At 40.4% G+C, this 21,469-nt stretch overlaps 1 protein-coding gene across 3 annotated transcripts in view; it reads left to right on the top strand.

Annotated features, from left to right (window-relative positions):
* The window catches only part of fibcd1b (fibrinogen C domain containing 1b), a 310,956-nt gene that overhangs the window by 212,867 nt on the left and 76,620 nt on the right, over positions 1–21,469 (top strand). The window lies entirely within an intron of this gene.

Genomic DNA, 21,469 nt, shown 5'->3' on the forward strand with positions numbered 1-21,469 from the left:
TACAGTGGAAAATAAGTATTTGGTCACCTACAAACAAGCAAGATTTTTGGCTGTCAAAGAGGTCTAACTTCTTCTAACGAGGTCTAACGAGGCTCCACTCGTTACCTGTATTAATGACAACGTTTTAACTCATTATCCATATAAAAGACACCTGTCCACGACTTCAGTCAGTCAGAAACTCCACTATGGCCAAGACCAAAGAGCTGTCGAAGGACACCACAGACAAAATTTCAGACCTGCACCAGGCTGGGAATACTGAATCTGCAATAGGTAAAACGCTTGGTGTAAAGAAATCAACTGTGGGGGCAATTATTAGAAAATGGAAGACATACAAGAACACTAATAATCTCTCTTGATCTGGGGCTCCATGCAAGATCTCACCCCGTGGCGTCAAAATGATAACAAGAACGGTGAGCAAAAATCCATGTACCACATGGGGGGACCTAGTTAATGACCTACAGAGAGGTGGGACCACAGTAACAAAGGCTATATCAGTAACACAATGCGCCGCCAGGGACTCAAATCCTGCACTGCCAGACGTGTCCCCCTGCTGAAGAAAGTACACGTCCAGGCCCGTCTGCGGTTTTCTAGAGAGCATTTGGATGATCCAGAAGAGGACTGGGAGAATGTGTTAAGGTCAAATGAAACCAAAATAGAACTTTTTGGTAGAAACACAGGATCTCGTGTTTGGAGGAGAAAGAATCCTGAATTGCATCCAAAGAACACCATACACACTGTGAAGCATGGGGGTGGAAACATCATGCTTTGGGGCTGTTTTTTTGCGAAGGGACCAGGACGACTGATCTGTGTAAAGGAAAGAATGAATGGGGCCATGTATCGAGAGATTTTGAGTGAAAATCTCCTTCCATGAGCAAGGGCATTGAAGATAAGATGTGGCTTGGTCTTTCAGCATGACAGTGATCCCACACACACAGCCAGGACAACAAAGGAGTGGCTTCGTAAGAAGCATTTCAAGGTCCTGGAGTGGCCTAGCCAGTCTCCAGATCTCAACCCCATAGAAAATCTGTGGAGGGAGTTGAAAGTCCGTGTTGCCCAACAACAGCCCCAAAACATCACTGCTCTAGAGGAGATCTGCATGGAGGAATGGGCTAAAATACCAGCAACAGTGTGTGAAAAGCTTGTGAAGAGTTACAGAAAACGTTTGGCCATCGTTATTGCCAACAAAGGGTGCATAACAAAGTATTGAGATGACTTTTGGTACTGACCAAATACTTATTTTCCACCATGATTTGCAAATAAATTCTTTAAAAATCAAACAATGTGAATTTGTTTTTTTTTTTCCACATTCCGTCTCTCATGGTTGAAGATTACTCATGTTGACAGTTATAGGCCTCTCTGAATTTTTCAAGTGGGAGAACTTGCACAGGTAGTGGTTGACTAAATACTTATTTGCCCCACTGTATATAATATTACTAGTTAGGCTCTTAGTCTCCTATTGGATAAAATTAGTCACGTTGCAATTGTGGAACATGGGTGAGCCCATAATCAAGGTTAGAAGACATGCATCAACCTGTACTGAAGTGAGTAGATAACATTTAGCCCGTAGTCTCTCATTGGATAAAACATGTCATGCTAACATATTGGTTGGGTTTTCACAATTTGAATTACAAGTACAACACTGATTCTCAAAATCGTGGCGTGTGCAAAGAGATGACACCGTGCAATCTAACACTAATCTCGTGTTGGATGAAATTCTTCTCATGCCGATCGTATTTTTAATGGAATAGTAATGTCTCAAAGGGATCACAATGTACAGTAGTTTATAGATAATATTGCCTCTTAAGCCCTTAGTCCCCTGTTGGATAAAATTAGTCATGCTGATCAGGGGTCGCGTTAACCGAATATTTTCCGTCGTTGACCGATTTTTTAAAACGGTGACGGGAAAAACTGAAGTCCATCCGTCATTTTGACCGGTTGCAATTCACACCCCAGACCACAGGGTGGTGAGTGAGCATATTAATTAGCTATTGTCTCTCTTGATGCATGACGTCGTTGGCCTTACTCTGAAAAATGTCAAGGCAACTGAGTGTCCGAAGTTTCTTCAAAAAGCCCCAAAACGACGATGGTGTTGATAAAAGAGGTGAAAAAACAGGGACTGCACAAGCGGGCACGCAATTCAAGTCCATGCGCACCAGGAGGAAAGTGTGAGACTACGTTCAGGCCACAGCAGGTGAACTGTTAATTTCATTGTTCCATATGCTACATATGGTTGGCTACCTACCTATTGGGGCCACAGTCAGCTGTTTTTGTCACTGCGGAGGAAAAGTTACATATTCATCTGCTTGATGTGTGATGGCACGGTGTGGATTCTCTGTTAAGCTTGTTCGGACAGAATATTAATTTAAAATGAATGAAAACGAAATACTATTGAATATGTTGAAGTGGTATGCAATGTTAAGTCTTGTTAGCTGTAGGCGCACTATCCTATTCCCCTCACTATCCACTCGCGGGGGCCTGCGCTTGTCAGTGACGTTCCTTATTCTCGCTATATGATTATACAACTTTAACATATGTTAATAATACACTCTGTGTGTAGTATCATCCATCGCTTTTCCTTTTTAAATGGGCACTTATAAGCGAACGTAAGAAGTAACAACGGGAACATTTTTAAACAGGCATTTCACGGGAGAGCATTTCGACTCTTCGGCCAATCATATAGCGAGAGCGAGTGGATAGTGAGGGGACCGCGCGCAGCTCTTAAGTGTCTCTGTCACGTGACTGTCGTAGCCGGTAACGCGCTCGGCCAAATGGACACACAAGTACGGAAGGTGAATTATGCCAAACAAAGGGTCACCACAATGTCATTATCATCATTTTAAAAATTTAAGTGACGGGTAAAAATAGATTATAACCGGATTTTTATGACCCTGTCAGTCAAAATGACAGACAACGAAAAAGTCTAGCGCAACCTCTGATGCTGATATACGAAGCATAGAAGAGCCCATAATCAAGGTGGGTAGGAATACATCAACCTGTACGGAAGTTCATAGATAACCTTTAGCCCGTAGTCTCTCATTGGATAAAATTTCTCATGCTGAGATTGTGGTTGGTGTTTTTTCACAATTGGATTTAAAAGTAAATTGAGAAGTGTACGAAGGAGATCACACAGTGCAGGAGTTTATAGATAACATGCTGCTGCTGCAATGGACATTGGAGAGACGTAGGTCCTTAGTCTACTGCTGGATAAAATTTACCTAGCTGAATGAGTTGTTGGTGGTTGTTTTTACTGTTCAACTGTGTGAAATGAAACACAAATGCTCCAAATAGATGTACTACTGCTGGATGTCTTAGTTTCCTCTCACTGCCCTCAAACTCTTCATGAATCCAATTTATCTTTCTCACAAATGGTAAAAAGGATGTAACCTATGCTCAGAAATACGTGATTATATTAGTTTCCCTCCATTATTTGTTAGTAAATCTCCTTTCTTTTCTGAATTTGCCCTTAGTGTCCTCTCAGAAAAGCCTATAGCTAAAACCTATCAGAACGGAGGCTTCAAAAAAATCTAGTAAGCTTGCTTCCCTCTGCAGTCAGTCCAGTTCAAGCTGTGACTTTCCTCCAGGTTGGTTGGATGCCTTTCAGACAAGGTCACTACATAGAGGGGAAAAACACAACTTTCTTACCTTTTAAAACTTCACGGTAACTTTAGTACCAACTCTGAAAATATTCAAACACACAGCCGTCCCCAACTCCTCCCAAAAAAGCTAATCTTTGTCGGGATGTTGTTTCCTGAGGAAATTTGGCTTCAGCCTCAGTTTTTTAATGAGCTTTCACTGTTGTAACCGTGTTGTTTGTGTGCGCGTCTTTGAAACCTCTCATCTCGGCCGCACATCAGTTTGGAAGAGCAAATGGAGCCTGAAGAAGAACAAGTTTTGTCTCAGTGGTGCGCACACACCGTCTCGAATCACATGCGCGGTCAAGGTTCCCGGACGTAAAAGACGTCCTCTCTCATCTGCACTCGAGATAAAAAGCACTCTCTTGAACACTTTAGGAGCGCAATGCGCCCCCGGGGAGGTTGCCCTCGCAACGCAGAGCGGACATAATGTTTGGAATGGAGTGTGTGAGCCTGGAGAGATTTTGGGCAAATAGCCGCAAAGTAAAATAACAACCGAGGCAAGAGCACGACTCGTTCTGATGGCCAGATGGTTAGATAACTAATTACAATAACCAATGGTCAATTTGGGGCGTGTGAGACAAAAACACGATGATCGAAGTTTTAGATAACATTTCTAAGTAAACCCTCTCGGTTAAAATTTGTCCCATGCTGAGAAATTAATAAAGGAGACCCTCAGTGTTCTGGATTATTCTAACCAGTCTTATACTTTGTGCTGCTGCAGTGGACAATGGAGAGATTAGGAAACTGCTCTACAAGCATATGCCGCGGCATTGCAAGGCAGCCTCTTCCGTCCCAGAATAAGCGGGTCATTCCTTCCAGGATAACAATGTCCAAATACTGGACAGGGAGGAGTGTTAGATCGAATAGAGCTCTCTGAAGCCCCTTTCAGATTTATAGCCCGCTAAATTCCCGCTTAATGCGACACAGGATTTACAGTGGGGCAAATAAGTATTTAGTCAACGACTAATTGTGCAAGTTCTCCCACTTGAAAATGTTAGAGAGGCCTGTACAGGGTGACCCAAAAAAAAGTTTACACTGCCATAATACAACTTAAATGCCATGTTTATTCATCTTAGAATTAGAATTGAATCACAAATTATACATTATTGTAAAGAACATGTACAGTACACTCTATTTTTCAATGTGTCCTCCCTTAAGTGTCACAACAGCCTCCAGGCGCCTGCGGAACGCTTGACAGGTCTTCTTTATGTAGGATGCTGTCATCTTTTCCCAAGATCTAACAATGGACCTCTCCAAGGCTGCCACAGAAGTTTGTGGCTTCGTACAGGCACTGTCCTCCACAGTTGCCCATATGCTATAATCCAGGGGATTGAGATCTGGACTCTGGGGTGGCCACATATCACCTTGTCAATCAACTTTTTGGTCCGCACAGATCGGGTTTTCCAGACCCAGGTTTTCGTGAGGCTGTTCCAGTATCTTTCAGCTTTTTTTAACTTTGTAGACTGGACATCTGGATATTCTGAGATTTGCTGCAATCTCAGTAGGTATCAGACCGGCACGCAGCAATTCAGGTACAGCTAAAGTTTTCTTCATTTTCAGCAGAAGCACAGGAATTGTAGAGACGAGAGATTACCAGCTGCATTGAGTGACCTTAAAGAATCACTGAAGCATGACAACCTATTTAGATATGTTTCAATGGCTTTTAAACAAGCAGTCAACTGAGTGTAAACTTTTTTTTGGGTCACCCTGTAATTGTCAACATGGGTAAACCTCAACCATGACGGACAGAATGTGGGGAAAAAAACCCAGAAAATTACATTGTTTCATTTTTAAATAATTTATTTGCAAATCATGGTGGAAAATAAGTATTTGGTCAATACCAAAAGTTAATCTTAATACTTTGTTATGTACCCTTTGTTGGCAATAACAGAGGCCTAAGGTTTTCTGTAACTCTTCACAAGCTTTCACACACTTTTGCTGGTATTTTGGCCCATTCCTCCATGCAGATCTCCGCTAGAGCAGTGATGCTTTGGGGCTGTCGTTGGGCAACACGGACTTTCAACTCCCTCCACAGATTTTCTATGGGGTTGAGATCTGGAGACTGGCAAGGCCACTCCAGGACATTGAAAAGCTTCTTACGAAGCCACTCCTTTGTTGCCCTGGCTGTGTGTTTGGGATCACTGTCATGCTGAAAGACCCAGACACGTCGCATCTTCAATGCCCTTGCTGATGGAAGGAGATTTCCACTCAAACTCTCTCGATATATGGCCCCATTCATTCTTTCCTTTACACAGATCAGGTCCTTTGCAGAAAAACAGCCCCAAAGCATGATGTTTCTCCCCCATGCTTCGCAGTGGGTATGGTGTTCTTCGAATGCAATTCAGGATTCTTACTCCTCCAAACACGAGAACCTGTGTTTCTACCAAAAAGTTCTATTTTGGTTTCATCCGACCATAACACATTCTCCCAGTCCTCTTCTGGATCATCCAAATGCTGTCTAGCAAACCGCAGACGGGCCTGGACGTGTACTGGCTTCAGCAGGGGGACACGTCTGGCAGTGCAGGATTTGAGTCCCTGGCGGCGCATTGTGTTACTGATAGTAGCCTTTGTTACAGTGGTCCCTGCTCTCTGTAGGTCATTCACTAGGTCCCCTGTGTGGTTCATGGATTTTTTCTCACCGTTCTTGTTATCATTTTGACGCCACGGGGTGAGATCTTGCATGGAGCCCCAGATCGAGGGAGATTATCAGTGGTCTTGTATGTCTTCCATTTTCTAATAATTGCTCCCACAGTTGATTTCTTTACACCAAGCGTTTTACCTATTGCAGATTCAGTCTTCCCTGCCTGGTGCAGGTCTGAAATTTTGTCTCTGGTGTCCTTCGATAGCTCTTTGGTCTTGGCCATAGTGGAGTTTGGATTGTGATTGACTGAGGGTGTGGACAGGTGTCTTTTATACCGGTAATGAGTTAAAACAGGTGCCATTAATACAAGTAACGAGTGGAGCCTCGTTAGACCTCGTTAGAAGAAGTTAGACCTCTTTGACAGCCAGAAATTTTGCTTGTTTGTAGGCAACCAAATAGTGATTTTCCATTCTAATTTGGAAATAAATTCTTTAAAAATCAAACAATGTGATTTTCTGCTTTTTTTACCCCACATTCTGTCTCTCTGTCTGGTTGAGGTTTACCCATGTTGACCATTACAGGCCTCTCTAATCTTTTCAAGTAGGAGAACTTGCACAATTGGTGGTTGACTAAATGCTTATTTGCCCCACTGTAACTGTGTTGTAGCTTTCAGATATGGGACGGACGTACCGGGAATTAACACTTTCAGACATTTACCATGTTGGCGCTCTCTGAGCGGGTAGGGTGGGAAAAGGGTTTCATGATCTGAACATAACGTCATTTTTGTGCGGCGACACTTCCAAACCGCACTTCCAAACAAGGGCGTAGGTTTGGTCTCAACATTGGGAGGGACGCTATAGCAGCATAAACCGCATGGACATGTTTTGCTGGGGACGGGACATTCATAAGACCAAACAGATAACTGAACAGGAGTCAGGGCTACATTTCTCGCAAATATAGGTTCAGAGATGATGATCAATGCAAAATAAATCTGTATTGATTTATACAAACTTTCATGTGTATTGGTTCAGGTGAAAAAACGTTCAATTCAACCTTTGTTTTCAAAAACTACTAAAGAACCATTTGAAGTGCAAGTTCCTTTATTGAAAAAACGGGGAACTATCCAAGAATGGGTCCACTTTTAAGGGCACTGGAGTACCCCAAGACTCAAACTAAAATATTGCAACATAAAAGATATTTGGGGAAAAAAATCAGTGAAAAAAATATGAGCTGTCCAAGGAACGATCTACATCTGAGCCATACTAGACTACTCCAAGACTTGAAATAAAGGGACTTGCACTCTGAAGCCACCGTGTTGCATTACCGTGATGCACATAATGCAAATAATGATCCAAATGAGGGATGGCAAGCTTGATCGCAGTCATTTTGCAGGTTAGCAATTTCACACAGTTTAAGGTTATGCTAACTCTGATGCAGATCTTACTTTCAGTACCAAAATTAGTGCTGTGTTCCCCACCTCCGTCCTATTGACCTCTTTTTACATTACTTACAGTGGCTGCTGCAGGCTGAGAAAAACTTCTCATATCCCTCCTCTTTTAAGGGGTGGAGGAGGCGGCATGTAGTCAATATGAATCTGTCGGGGTTGTGTGAGTGTGCGTGTGTGTCTGTGTGGCGGGAGGGTGTGTGTGGGGGGGGGTCAATTCATTAGCCAATCAAACGTGCATTTGTGGGGGGGAAATGAACCAGCACATTCAGCAAGTGAAAAGGGATAAAGTTTATTCTATCCTAACAACATATGTGAAGATAATCTAAATTTTTATCATATTATATAAATATACTAATTATTATCATATAACTGAATTCATTATGAAATGCAAATAAGGTTGCTTTAAAATTGGTGGGGACAATTTGAACATCCTGAAAAGTTGGTAGTGTTCTGTCCCCACCGTCCCTATGCAAACCTACGCCCTTGCTTCCGAAGATGGACACCGAAATAGCAACAGACGTACTCTGCCCGGTTAAGTTCTGGTCATGACACTAGGTTGCGACCAGGTTAATTTCCTTGTCGACTCAGTGTCAACCTACCGGTAAAATTGCTTTCAGATATGAGTGCTACCTATTTCAATTCCGGGACATAACCGGAGTTCATAATAGATCTGAAAGGGCTATATGTCAAACTAGAAAAGTTTCTATAGCGAGGAGATTAAGGCACATCCTATCATTTGCTAATTGCCATCTCTTGTTAAACTCTCCGCCAAGGGTCGCCTCATTCTAATAGAAGGGTGTCCTTAATTGGCTGTGAGTGAGTGAGTGACTCATTGGAACGCAGGGCAATTTTTCCATTTGCCACATGGGGTAACGACAACCCCGGAGACATGAATAGAAAGACTCCACATTTGAAAATTAGAACTGAAGAAGCTTTTTAGATCAGGAAGTTGCCTTGATTCGACCTTTATGGATCGGGATCTTGTGAGGGTTTAAGGCAGGGGTCTCCAAATTATTCCACCTCGAGCCACAGTGGGTGCAGTATTTCATTCCAACAAAACAAGACGTCTTACAATTGTAATCAGTTGACTAAAGTCAGGCACTGCTTGTTTTAGCAGAAACCTCATTGGTTAAACTGTCTGTGCTTGATAGATTGGAACAAAAACTAGGACCCACAGCAGGGTTTGAAGACCCCTGGCAGTTGTGGAATGTAACGAAGTATAAGTACGTCGTTACTGTACGGTACTTTTTACTTTTACCTCACTACATTTTACAGCACGCATCTGTACTTTTTACTCGACTACTTCTCAAATTGTTGCCTGTGTTACCCGTGACTTTTGTTTGTCTTTTTTCCTCATAGTTTCGTTTTCATGCCTCCGGCGCAATCGATAGACCCCATGTTGAGTACTGGAGGCAAGATTAGGAAAGTGAACAAGATATTGACTAGTTAAAAAAACAGCAACAGTAAGGGCAGCACACCTTCAGATGGGTGCTGCACACTTTTCTACAGTCGGTGGCGGTATGCACTTGATTGTTGCTTGCTATCTGCCATTAAACTAGGTTTTCGAGTTATTGAGGTTTTTAAGCTTCTGTTTCCAGTGCAGTCAATTTTATTGCTTGTTTTTTCCATTCTGGACAGTTGTAAAACTGAGCAGTCATTGAATTTACTGGTTCTTTCTTTGAATATTGGCTAAGATCTCTGTAGAGGAAATACTGTTACTTTTTACTTGTAAAGTACATTTTAAAGCAAGTACTTTTGTACTTGACTAAATTTTTACTTAGATATTTTTATCATATTTTTCGGACTATAAGTCGCAGTTTTTTTTTCGTAGTTTGGCTGGGGGTGCGACTTATACTCAGGAGCGACTCATGTGTGAAATTATTAACACATTATGATATCATTTAACATGTTATTTTGGTGTTTTGGAGTGACACTGATGGTTTGGTAAACTTGTTAGCATGTTCTTTATGCTATAGTTATCTGAATAACTCTTAATAGCAATGGCCACGTCCGGGTTCTGCCTTTGGCAATGTGTGTTCAATTGTATTATTGAATTTTTTTTTACATTAAAATGCATGCTTTTAGTTTGTGGCACTTTCACGCCCACATGAGGGCGTACTCGCACTTGTTTACGTGAAGAAAACCGCTCACACGTCAGAAGGAGACGGACAGCTACGCAGCTTGAGTGAGTGGGCGAGTTAGCGAGAGAGAAACACGGCTGCGAACCTGCGTTCATTGTTTATGCTTGTAAAATATCTCTACAGAGGTGTGTATCATCTTTTCTGTTGTTGTGTGTTTTCCACATGCGATCGGACTCTTAAAACCAGTTGTGTGGTTGTTTGAACGATGTGCTAATGCTAGAGAATGCATGCTAACCGTTTATGTCATTGCTGTAACAGCACCTAATTATCATTTATTTACGTTGATGTGAACCTGTTTGGTATCGTGGACGAAATTCCGCAAATTATACGGAGGTCAGGCATCGTCATTTTGGAGTTTAGCTCGCTGTATAGCCAGGACCGAGCCGTAGCGTCCTGGTGAGGACAATATATACGTTGTTCATGAACTGTACACTTATTCAGCATGTTGTTCTGTATTTTTATATTAAATTGCCTTTCAAGATGACAGATCTGTTCTATGAGTTGGATTTTATCAAGTAAATGTGCCCCAAAATGCGACTTATATGTTTTTTTTTCTCTTCGTTGGGCATTTTATGGCTGGTGCGACTTATACTCAGGTGTGACTTGTAGTCCGAAAAATACGGTACTTAAATAATTTTTGCACCTGTATCTGTACTTCTACATAAGTGAAAAAAGTGAGAAATGTAACCACCACTGAGCCTTGGTTAGAAAGAAATCCAAAAGTTTGCCTTCGGGGTTCGAATCTTCTCCGGTAATTTATTTTCTTTTTAGCCTGCTAGTCACTTGTTGTGAAGGCGAAGCCGCTAAACGCTGGGGCTTGCAATTGAAAACAACACGAACAACAGGAGGCCCTGGCAAAACCAGGACGGGTTACAAAGAAGTACACAGAAGGCGAAGGAGTCAGCGGGCTGGTTTCACTTGGAGACTTTTGTGGCTCGCCCAGGGTGTGCTATTGTCTCGTGACCCCCGTCATCGATTGCCCTCGGGGCAAAAATGAAAAATGGATTCAGTCTGGAGAGCGAGCGCGGCAGAGAGAAAGTCATTGGGGCTGACGCCTCCAGACGAATCATGCTCACCGGCGTTGTTAGCCCGCCACCTCTGTAGACACGGCCTTCTATTTTGCTCTACATATTGCGTCGCTCTACAAATTGCCTTTTTTTTTAGCCCTTGGGTGAATCCTGACGGAATAGCTCCAAACTGATGGCGACAGCATGAAAGATGTTGCCGTTGCGCAACCGCAGACAGGCTACAATAAAAACCGAGCTCTTCTATTGAAACCTTCGGATGACATCACTGCACGGAGCTAATTAATGTTGTGTTGTTCATCTTTTTCCAGCATTTTGACTCATTTTCATCTCGGTTCAGATCACGAGTGGCGATGTTTGCTCAAACGTCAAATCCTTCATGTTTTCGTGCTGCTCGTTTGAGAGATGCTCCCGGTGGGAAGCATAAACAGAAATGACTCTGGCCATTACATTTTCATTTTCCATTTGTAGTGGATTTCATCGCTCGGTATCAGTCATTTTCTCAATTTTCTCCAGTGCGGTGGTCTTTAGCTCTTACCCAAGCGTCATCTCTCAGGATCTGCGATGTCTCTGCCAAAAAAAAAAAAAAGTTATTATTTACTGGCTGAAAGACAGATTTTATTGGTTAGGTAAAGTCACATGGGATGGCTTAACTTGCATGGTTTGCCAGCTGCTGAAACGCTATAAAGCTACATTGGTTATGCCAAATAAAGGGCCAAAATAGTTTTGAATCTTTAAATCTGTTTTTTAGCTGTTGATCTTCTGCTGTCCAACTTTCAACCAGTTGGCTTTTATTTCCTTCATGATCAACTTGAACATTCACACATCTTCTACTCAAAAGATGAGCTGATCTCAAATCCAAAGCAACCATCTGGTAGAATCTCTTCATCATTGCAAGTATTCTGCAGATATTTTTTTAATTTGCCTAATTCCTTCCGAGCTATACTAATAACACCACAATAGACTTTCTATCATGGCTTCTGATTGCCTGTCTTTTCCTGTAATGATTTTTCATCCCCTAGTGGCGCATTAGTGTAACTAGTTTGTTTGGCTGAACGTCTAAAGACGTTATCACATGACTACTTGAGCTCATAGCAAACACTGAGTGCTAAAACATGAGCTAACTTCTATTTCTATTCAGTGTTGTTTTTTTCAACAAAAATATTTCGGCGATGAATAATTTTCATGACGATGACGAGCTAAAGACGTGGCTTTGACGACTATAACAGCTGACAACGAGACGAAAAAGGGACATCGATTCTGTCATATGTTCACAATGCGTGACATTTTCTATTTGTACGTGGAGTGCGTCAGCTTGCATCTAGGCATGTGCCGGTATGATATTTTGACTGTACGATAACCGTGAGCAAAAATACAGCGGTTTCACGTTATCACGGTATTGCAATTATAGCTCCAAAAAATGTTGATGTATGGGTTAAAAAAAATAACTTCCATTGAACAGAATTTTTTTTTTCAGACCATAGTTGCAAATTGGAACATGAATATATTGTTTAAATCAATAAATTATCAATAAAAAAATATTTTAAATAAAATTAAACTAAATATAACTTATAGACTATACTCACAGCCACAGCTCAAGTTGCTCAAGATTAGAGCAAGAACAAAATAATTTCTATAAAAAAGTAAAAACACTTCTGAATAATTTTTAAAAAAAATATTATACTGCATGACTGTTTTTTTTGAGGGTGGAAAAGCTTAATTGAAGTTTCACCATTTTCAGCCACTGAATCAAGCTTGTTTTCTCACTCTGCGGCTGTCACACTCAACCAAGTTGCTCTCCCAGCTAAGCCAATTGAAGAACAGTACACCACTACGCCTTATGTTTGGAGGATTTGTTTTGGGGTTAGCTGGCTGGCTAGCCGATAGCGTCACTTTCGCACACAGCAACAAACGGGAGGGGGTGAGCGCTGCTGCGCCAAGCCGCTTCTGGCTGTATTTTTGACACAAGAAAAATAGCGAATACCGTACTACGGTCTGACGGAAAATTTTAGTGGTTTTGAAACCGCGATGTTTTCACACCACGGTAAACCGTGAAACCGGTAACCGGCACATGCCTACTTGCATCGCAATTTCACCAGAGTTTAGGATGTGTCTTAAACTAGGCTGCGCTACGGTAAGATTTTTTTTTCTTCTCTTGGCAAGTGCTGAGTGATCATCAGACACTAAATGTAACCTGTCGCATTAGAGTGGCATTCATGTTGCCGTTAGTATTAGCTACAGAATGGCCAGCGTCCTTTTAAAACTCTGGCCAGTCTAAAGCAGACCTACTTGGCTTTTCTGGTCAGTATTTGGCGAAATGGCATTTAGACGCTCTGTATAGTTGCCTATAGGAGGCTAATTGTTGGCAGCAGAGTATACTGAAAAAAATAACTGTTGGATTTACTTGATAAAATAATTGTAACAATTTGCACTTAGTTTTATTAAGTACATTTTACTGCTTCCAATATTAGGTTCAGTTCAAAAGCAGTATTTACTTGATAGAATCATTGTAACAATTTGCACTTACTCCTCTCAAGTAAATCCACCAGTTATTTTTTTCAGTGCACAGTCCCTTACAAAAGTCTTGTCGCTTATCCGTTTTGTAGAAACAATTGCTAATAACCTGACTTTTAATATTCAGTTGGTTTCAGAAATGCCTCATATGAAAGCTAAGACCTTCTCAAATGATGTTGAGTGCACAAAAATATATTTGTTTCACTGAAAAAAGATTTATCATTTAATGAAGACATTAGGGTCAAATTTTGGCAAGACAAAAGTTTCGTCGCCTACAGAAAGTATTGTGAAAATTTAACAAAAAATATAATTCAAATACAAAAATTTGTTACATAACATAAACGAATTAAGTAGTGGTGCTGTGAGATCCAAATGTAATATTTTGTATGACTTCCATGGGCTTGAAGGACTGCATCCATGCACTTCGGCAAGGATTCATACAAGTCATCAAGAACATCAGACAAAGCAGTCTTGCATGCCTCCCAGAGTTCATCAACATTCTTGGGTTTCGTCTTCCATGCTTCCTCTTTCATACTACCCCATACATGCTCAATGATGTTCATGTCCGGTGACTGGGCTGGCCAGTCTTGGATGATCTTGATCTTCTTTGACTTGAGGAACTTTGAGGTAGAGATTGAAGTATGCGATGGAGCACCATCCTGCTGCAGAATTTGTCCATTTATATGATTAGGAATGTAAGAGGCAGCTAAGATTTGTTCCTTCCACCCTGCAGATCTCTCAGGGTGCAGACAATTTAAAAACCGTGTGGCATTTGCCAAGGCCCACAGCCTGTCAAAAGGATGGACGATGGATAAGTGGCAAAGGTAGATTTTTCAGATGAATCTTCCATTGAATTACACCACAGTTGCCGCAAATATTGCAGGAGACTGGCCTACTGGAGCTCGCATGGATCCGAGATTCACTCAGAAAACAGCGAAGTTTGGTGGTGGCAAAATCATGGTCTGGAGTTGCATCAAGTATGGGAGTGTGCAAGAGATCTGCAGGGTGGAAGGCGACATAAGTAGTCTGAAATATCAACAAATCTTAGCCGCCTCTTACATTCCTAGCCATAAAAAGGGACAAATTCTGCAGCAGGATGGTGCTCCATCACATACTTCAATCTCTACCTCAAAGTTTCTCAAGGCAAAGAAGATCAAGATCCTCCAGGACTGGCCACCAGGCATGAACATCATTGAGCATGTCTGGGGTAGGATGAAAGAGGAAGCATGGAAGACGAAACCCAAGAATGTTGATGAACTCTGGGAAGCATGCAAGACTGCTTTCTTTGATGTTCCTGATAACTTAATCATTAAATTCTATGAATCCTTGCCGAACCGCATGGATGCAGTCCTTCAAGCCCATGGAAGTCATACGAAACATTAAATTTGGATCTCACAGCACCACTACTTAGTTTGCTTATATTATGTAACATATTTTTGTATTTGAAGTACATTTTTTGTTCAATTTTCACACTACTTTCTGTAGGTGACAAAATTTTGTCTTGCCAAAATTTGACCTTTGTCTTCATTGAATGATAAATCTTTTTGCAGTGAAATAAATATATTTTTGTACATTCAAAATCATTCTGGAGGGTGTTAGCTTTCATATGAGCCATTTCTGAAACCAATTGAATAATTAAAAGTCAGGTTATTAGCAATTGTTTCTACATAATGGATAAGTGACAAGACTTTTGTCAGGGACTTTAGTCACCTAGGAATGTGTTCAAAAATGGCTCTGGCTGGACTTAGCCAGATGAAACATAGCCAAAAAAAAAAAATTCCCTGTGTTAAACGCTCGGACAACATTTTTTTACATACAGTTCGTGGCTTCTAGGTGGGTTTAATTGAAAATAATGTACTGTTTTTCCTGCTCAGTGTGTGTTATCATCACCAGGTTCGCGTTGTCCTTGTGGATGCTACAATATGTGCTAGCGTGTCGATGTTCATTCGAAATTGTTGGAAACCTATATTTATTTTTGGACTTAAACATTTAAATTTTACAGATGAAAATATTTTGCATAACTGGCGACTAAAACGAGACCAAATTTGTACGATATTTCGTCGACTAAAACTAGACGAAGACTAATACATTTTGAAATCACTAAAATATGACAAAGACTAATAAGTCCTTTCATCCAAAAGACTAAGAGTAAGACCAAAAGACGAAGAGTTAGACAAAAATTAAAAGGGCTGGCAAAAACGAACACCGTTGCTATTTTATCTCGCTGTTTGTGCCTTGAAGTTATAAAGTGATGCCTCAATTATCAATGTTTGTATATGTACAAACTGTATCATCTTTCTTATAATGAATTATTTTTCTGAAAAATAAATAAATAAATAAATAAATAAATAAATAACCTTTTTAAAGTTTTTCGTTAATTAATTTTTGTGTACCTAACCTGTCGTATCTTGAAGTACCATTGTACTAGCAATTGGTTCTCTGAGTTGCCTTTAGCAAGAATGTATGTTTATTTTAACAATTGATACAGATGAATAAGGTTAATTTTTCAACTTTTGGTAAGTTTGCTTTGCCGACGTCCCTTTCTTGATTTATCTTCAGTCGATAAATTCCCGCGTGATGTTTGCTCAATTCCACAAAGTCCGGGTGGCATTCTTCTTCTTCATCTTCTTCTTCCGTTTTGTCTTATCTGGCCAGTCAAGCCTGACTGGGGATGTAAACACTCGACAAGAATAAATGAGGACAAATGCCTGCGGTGAGCAAAAATAGCTGACGCGTTAATGGAAAGAGCTCGGAGGGGCGAAAGAAACAGATTTTCTTTAAAATGCCGACATCAATACGGCAACCTTCAAGTGTGTCCTGTCACCGTTGATTCCCTCGATAGTTGGACGCTTTCTCCAGGGTTTGGGTGGTCCAACAGATAGATAAACTCACCCTGCATTGTGTGAGTGTTTCCAGTGTAAATGATTCAAGCCATTTCTTGGGGGGGGGACACCATGGAGTCTGAGGCAGAATCATTCAAACTAAATCCATACATATTCTCCGTCCCTCACGCTGCGACGAGTGGTCCATCGAGCTGAACAGCTGTGCGAGTATCGCGCTAAAAGGTTGTCAGTCAACTCTCGAAAGGGGTGCGACGATTCAGCTTTCAGTTAAAGCCTATTGATGAACCCTTGGAGGAACCATTGAGGATAAAAACGCTCGAACAAAACTACCCCCGCTTGCCCGTTTGAACCCGGCTTGAGACCAATTGACACTCTGTTTGGCTAGTGGGAGTGCTTCGAGCGTTCCTTGCCAGTTCATTCTCAATAACCGGTAGTCCTTAATGCATAAAACTAGTCCCAGTCAGAGTCACCTGATTTTTTTAGTCCCCATCCGATACCGAAAAATTTATTTATTTATTTATTTTAATTTGAACAAAAGTTCCAAACATGTTACACTCAATGTTCCATCTAAGCTGCGCGCTTGCGCAATCGCGCAATGCTTGCAACATACTCGGTGCACAAGAAAATCTATGCAGCGCACAAAATAAAATGCAACAGAAACGTGACGCACTGTAGCGTCACTCGAGCCTGTTTCAGACTTACAATTATAATAATTACCGTATTTTTTGGACTATAAGTCGCAGTTTTTCTCATAGTTTGGCTGGAGGTGCGACTTACTACTTAATACTCTGGAGCGACTTATGTGTGAAATTATTAACACATTGTTATATCATTTCCCATGTTATTTTGGTGTTTTGGAGTGACACTGATGGTTTGGTAAACTTGTTAGCATGTTCTTTATGCTATAGTTATCTGAATAACTCTTTATAGCTATGTTACGTTAACATTTCGGCCACATTCATATTTCGTTGTTCATGCATCATGTAACATTATCATACTGTACACTTATTCAGCATGTTGTTCTCTTGTATTTTCATTTTAAATTGCCTTTCAAGATGACATATCTGTTCTATGTGTTGGATTTTATCAAGTAAATTTCCCCCAAAAGTGCGACTCATACTCCGGTGCGACTTATATGATTTTTTTCCTCTTCGTTGGGCATTTTATGGCTGGTGCGACTTATACTCATAGTCCAAAAAATACGGTATACATTTTATTTGAAGGCGCCTTTCTGGCACTCAAGGTCCCCGTACAATCATTTAAAAAAACAATTAGACGAATTAAAGACTAAAAACAGTAAAACTACCGTAATTTCCCGAATATAACACGTACTTTTTTCCCCCAAAATCAACTTGTAAAATCATGGTAAGCATTATAAACGGGTACAGGGATGGAGACAAAAATATAAATATATTATATATACTGGACTGTCTCAGAAAATTAGAATACACAATATTCTAATTTTTTGAGACAGTCCTGTGTATATATACAGGACTGTCTCAGGAAATTAGAATACACAATATTCTAATTTCCTGAGACAGTCAGGAAATTAGAATACACAATATTCTAATTTCCTGAGACAGTCCTGTATATATACACAGGACTGTCTCAAAAAATTAGAATATTGTGTATTCTAATTTCCTGAGACAGTCCAGTATATATATTATATATATACTGTATATATATATATATATATATATACTGTGTGTATATATATATATGGCGGAAAACACAGACAAGAGTGAAAAAGCAGTTTCTGCTCTTGCACTCCTCTTCAAAAGAAACTGCTGTATTTTACGCCAAAACAACTGTTGTGTTTGATAGAACTATATGTCTATTTGCTGCCATAGCAGATTCATGGCACATTAAGCCCCCGAACTATTTTTAATTTGCCCGTTTTACCCTCAAAACCCCCGTTTACAGACGTCGCGCAACCGTGTTTGTTTTAACCCAGCCATGAAAACAAGGTAAGTAATTATATTTATTTTTCAAAATGTCTGTCATTTTTAGCTTAGAATCATTAATTCAAGTCTAATATTTTGTTTAAAAAAAAAAAAAAAACGACTTTAAAAATTATTCACCCGCATGTTTTAAATTTTTAAACAAATTATGTCACAATGAAAAAAATGGCGTCTGTAAAAAAGTCACGGATATCTACCTCATAACTATCGCTAAATTGTATTTTTTTGGTTACTGTTGCATTTTCCTCAATATGTTAGATGGTAAGTAATCGATACAAACAAATTTTTTTTGAAAAAAAACGTTTAAAAGGGTAAATATATGAAAAAGTAAATCTCGACCACTCCTTGATGTCTGCGATTTCTGCATCGCGACCCTTGTTATATTATCATGTTTCACCCATAAAATCCCCAAAAAATCCAGCTGTGGCCATTCACAGCTGTGTCTTGACACTCAGTGATACATGCTACGTGGAGTTTTTGGAACGAAACAAAGTAAGCACGCGATAATATCTCAAAGTCATGGCGTCTGTAATTCTGTTCTCGCGTGCTCTCGCCTCCAGATAGGGTTTTGCTGTTTAAAAAATATTTAAAAAAAAAAAAAAAAAAAAATGCCCTCCTGCTAAAAATTTTTCTTCCCCCAGAAAATTGAGATTATAAGCTTTCCAATGATGTATCACACATGCATATAGGACAATTTTGAAAGTTGGCTAAATTGGGGGTCTCAGAGCGGAACTTCAAGTCACCTGAGTGTTTTCCGCCATATATATATATATATATATCTTTTTTTTTTTTGACATGGCCATGTTGTGTTAAAGAAACGTATGCGGCGATCCGTTGCCGACCATTATGGTACGTGACGTCACCATTTTGTTTCGGTCGTGGCGAGCTAGGGAAGGAGTCGGAGGCGGAGTATCAAACAACGGCGCTAATCCGCGTTGCTTTATTGACATTTAGGCTGCAACAAAATACGGTAACAATGTCTGTCTCACATGCAACCCGCGGAATATAACTATCTTTCCGGCTGTTCCCTCAACAAAATACCTCCCCCCGGGAACTATACAACATGTCAACATAAATTCCGCCGGTGAATTGTGTTATAACTCGCTACATGGTAATACTTTGTAAAAAAAAAAAAAAAAAGTTTTCTGAGCATTTAACAGCCATCCAACGGCCACTGTAATAAGAGGGCGCTCACCAATCTGAAGCTAATGCGAATGCTACACTAACGCCAGGATTTACATTTAGCGTCACATGCTCACTCTGCACAGAACTTCAGAGGCTAAAGCAACGTTGCATATTCTTTCTTGCCAAGATAACAAATCTTACCGTGTTTCCAAAGAAGCAAGATGAGCACAGCCTAGCTTGAGACACATCCTAAATTCCAGTAAGGAGGGAGAGGCACAGTACATCTCACATGATTGACATGACCCAAACACTGCCACAATGCAAGCTGCCTTACTCCATGTACATTTCGGAAATGTCACGCTTTAACAACAAATGACAGAAACGCTGTCGCACTTGCGTCTCGTCGATCAGCCAGACGAAAATTGGCATTCATCTCGATATGTTCTCGTCTCCCAAACCACGTGTTTAGCTGGTCATTGTAACGTCATGAAAAAATTGCTCGTCGACGAAATATTTTCATTAGGGGTGTGACAAAATATCGAAATGGTGATATATCGTGATACTTTGTATCACAAAAGGTTATTGATATGCTCCTGCCAAGAATCGAGATATCGTTTTTAAAAGGTGTCAGTGTCTAAAAAAATAAAATAAAAAGGAACCAACAAGTTGCTACCAAAATCTTCCACCATAATAGTGTCTCAGTTAACTCTAAGGCTCCATTGACCGTGCACGTCGCCGAATCCATTTAGACTGGGAACATTTGTTCATTCGGAACCGGAGCATTCAGTCATTCTGTCCAATTTTTAGGGCATTTACAGGTCATTTCCTGTTGAGTTTGAGTCACTGCCTATAGACCCTACTCACGTGACGTCACAGCCACGCCCCCGCGCCATGTTGTCCGTATACTCGTCATGTTAATGCATTAGCGCTTCGTAAATTCCTCCTATTATGGCGTGTTTTTCTGCTCGTTAACATTAATAATCAAAATGGTGAAGTCGTGTGTGGCGGTCGGTTGCAAAAACAGAGAAGATTACCGTATTCTGAGAGACCCGGAGAGGAGACAGAGATTGACTGCTGCAATTCGACGAGAAAACTGGACTCCAAACGACTACCACAGATTATGTAGTAGTCATTTTATATCTGGTAAGATGCATTTAATATATATTTAGAGGGTTTTGGGCTGACAACCACAATTAAGATCATTGCTAGGCTAATCGCCGACAACATACACTGAGACGTTGTGAATGAACTACCTGAAAATATATAATTATAAGGGGATAATCAGACAGTTGTCATACAATTAATTTACAATTTCACTATTGAGGTCAAAAGCTAAAAAAATTAATTCAACTAGGGACAATCTGGAGTAGTGCTATCGCACTTCATATTTATTACATATTATATATGTATGTAGTGAGAGTGCTATCGCTAAACCATATAAACATTAAAAGCCCTAGCTCCATTGACAAATGACATGAAATACATTAGACTTGACAGTGGATGTTAGCAAGAACAAAAGATTTTGAATTGAAAATTTCGTAACTCACCTTCCGAGCACAAGATTACTGCCGAATTTTCGTGTACGAGGACCTGCTTCACCCAACCAGCAACTTAGCATTTATAAGCCTCAAAGCTCTTAAAGTTTTTCAAACTTTCGTGAGAATAGGCTGATTTTGTGTGGACAAGATAGTTGTAAATATCAGGGTCAGGCAAAGATGGCGAAGACAACGGGTCGAAAAACATCGATTTAGGCATCAAATACGGATCTGGTGAATGGATAAACTGAAGCTTTTCCACGTAACGCCTTTTATGCAACGCATCCAATGAGTTTACAGCGTCAGATAACACCAGGGCTTCCATGAATTGCTCTATAACTTGCACGACTAATTGAAAACAATGAGAATAGGTCTAAAAAATGGGTACAATATGGCGGCCGGATACAGCGACACGTCATTTTGTGACGTAGGTGAGTAGGGTCTATTCATTTGGGTGATTCCCAGGTCACTTCCTGTTCTGTAACCCAAAATAAACAGGAAGTGACCCATAAAATACCCCAAAATCAACAGGGAATAACTGAAAATCAACAGGTCAATGAGCTTAAATAGCACAAAATTACCTCATTGCCTGGCATTGGCCGCCACTGACGGCCATAGACGTTCAATCCGTTTAAAGTGGGAGGGATGGCAGCGAATGAACG

Source organism: Corythoichthys intestinalis, chromosome 17 (assembly GCF_030265065.1).
Source record: "Corythoichthys intestinalis isolate RoL2023-P3 chromosome 17, ASM3026506v1, whole genome shotgun sequence".
In the NCBI taxonomy this organism is placed as follows: Eukaryota; Metazoa; Chordata; class Actinopteri; order Syngnathiformes; family Syngnathidae; genus Corythoichthys; species Corythoichthys intestinalis.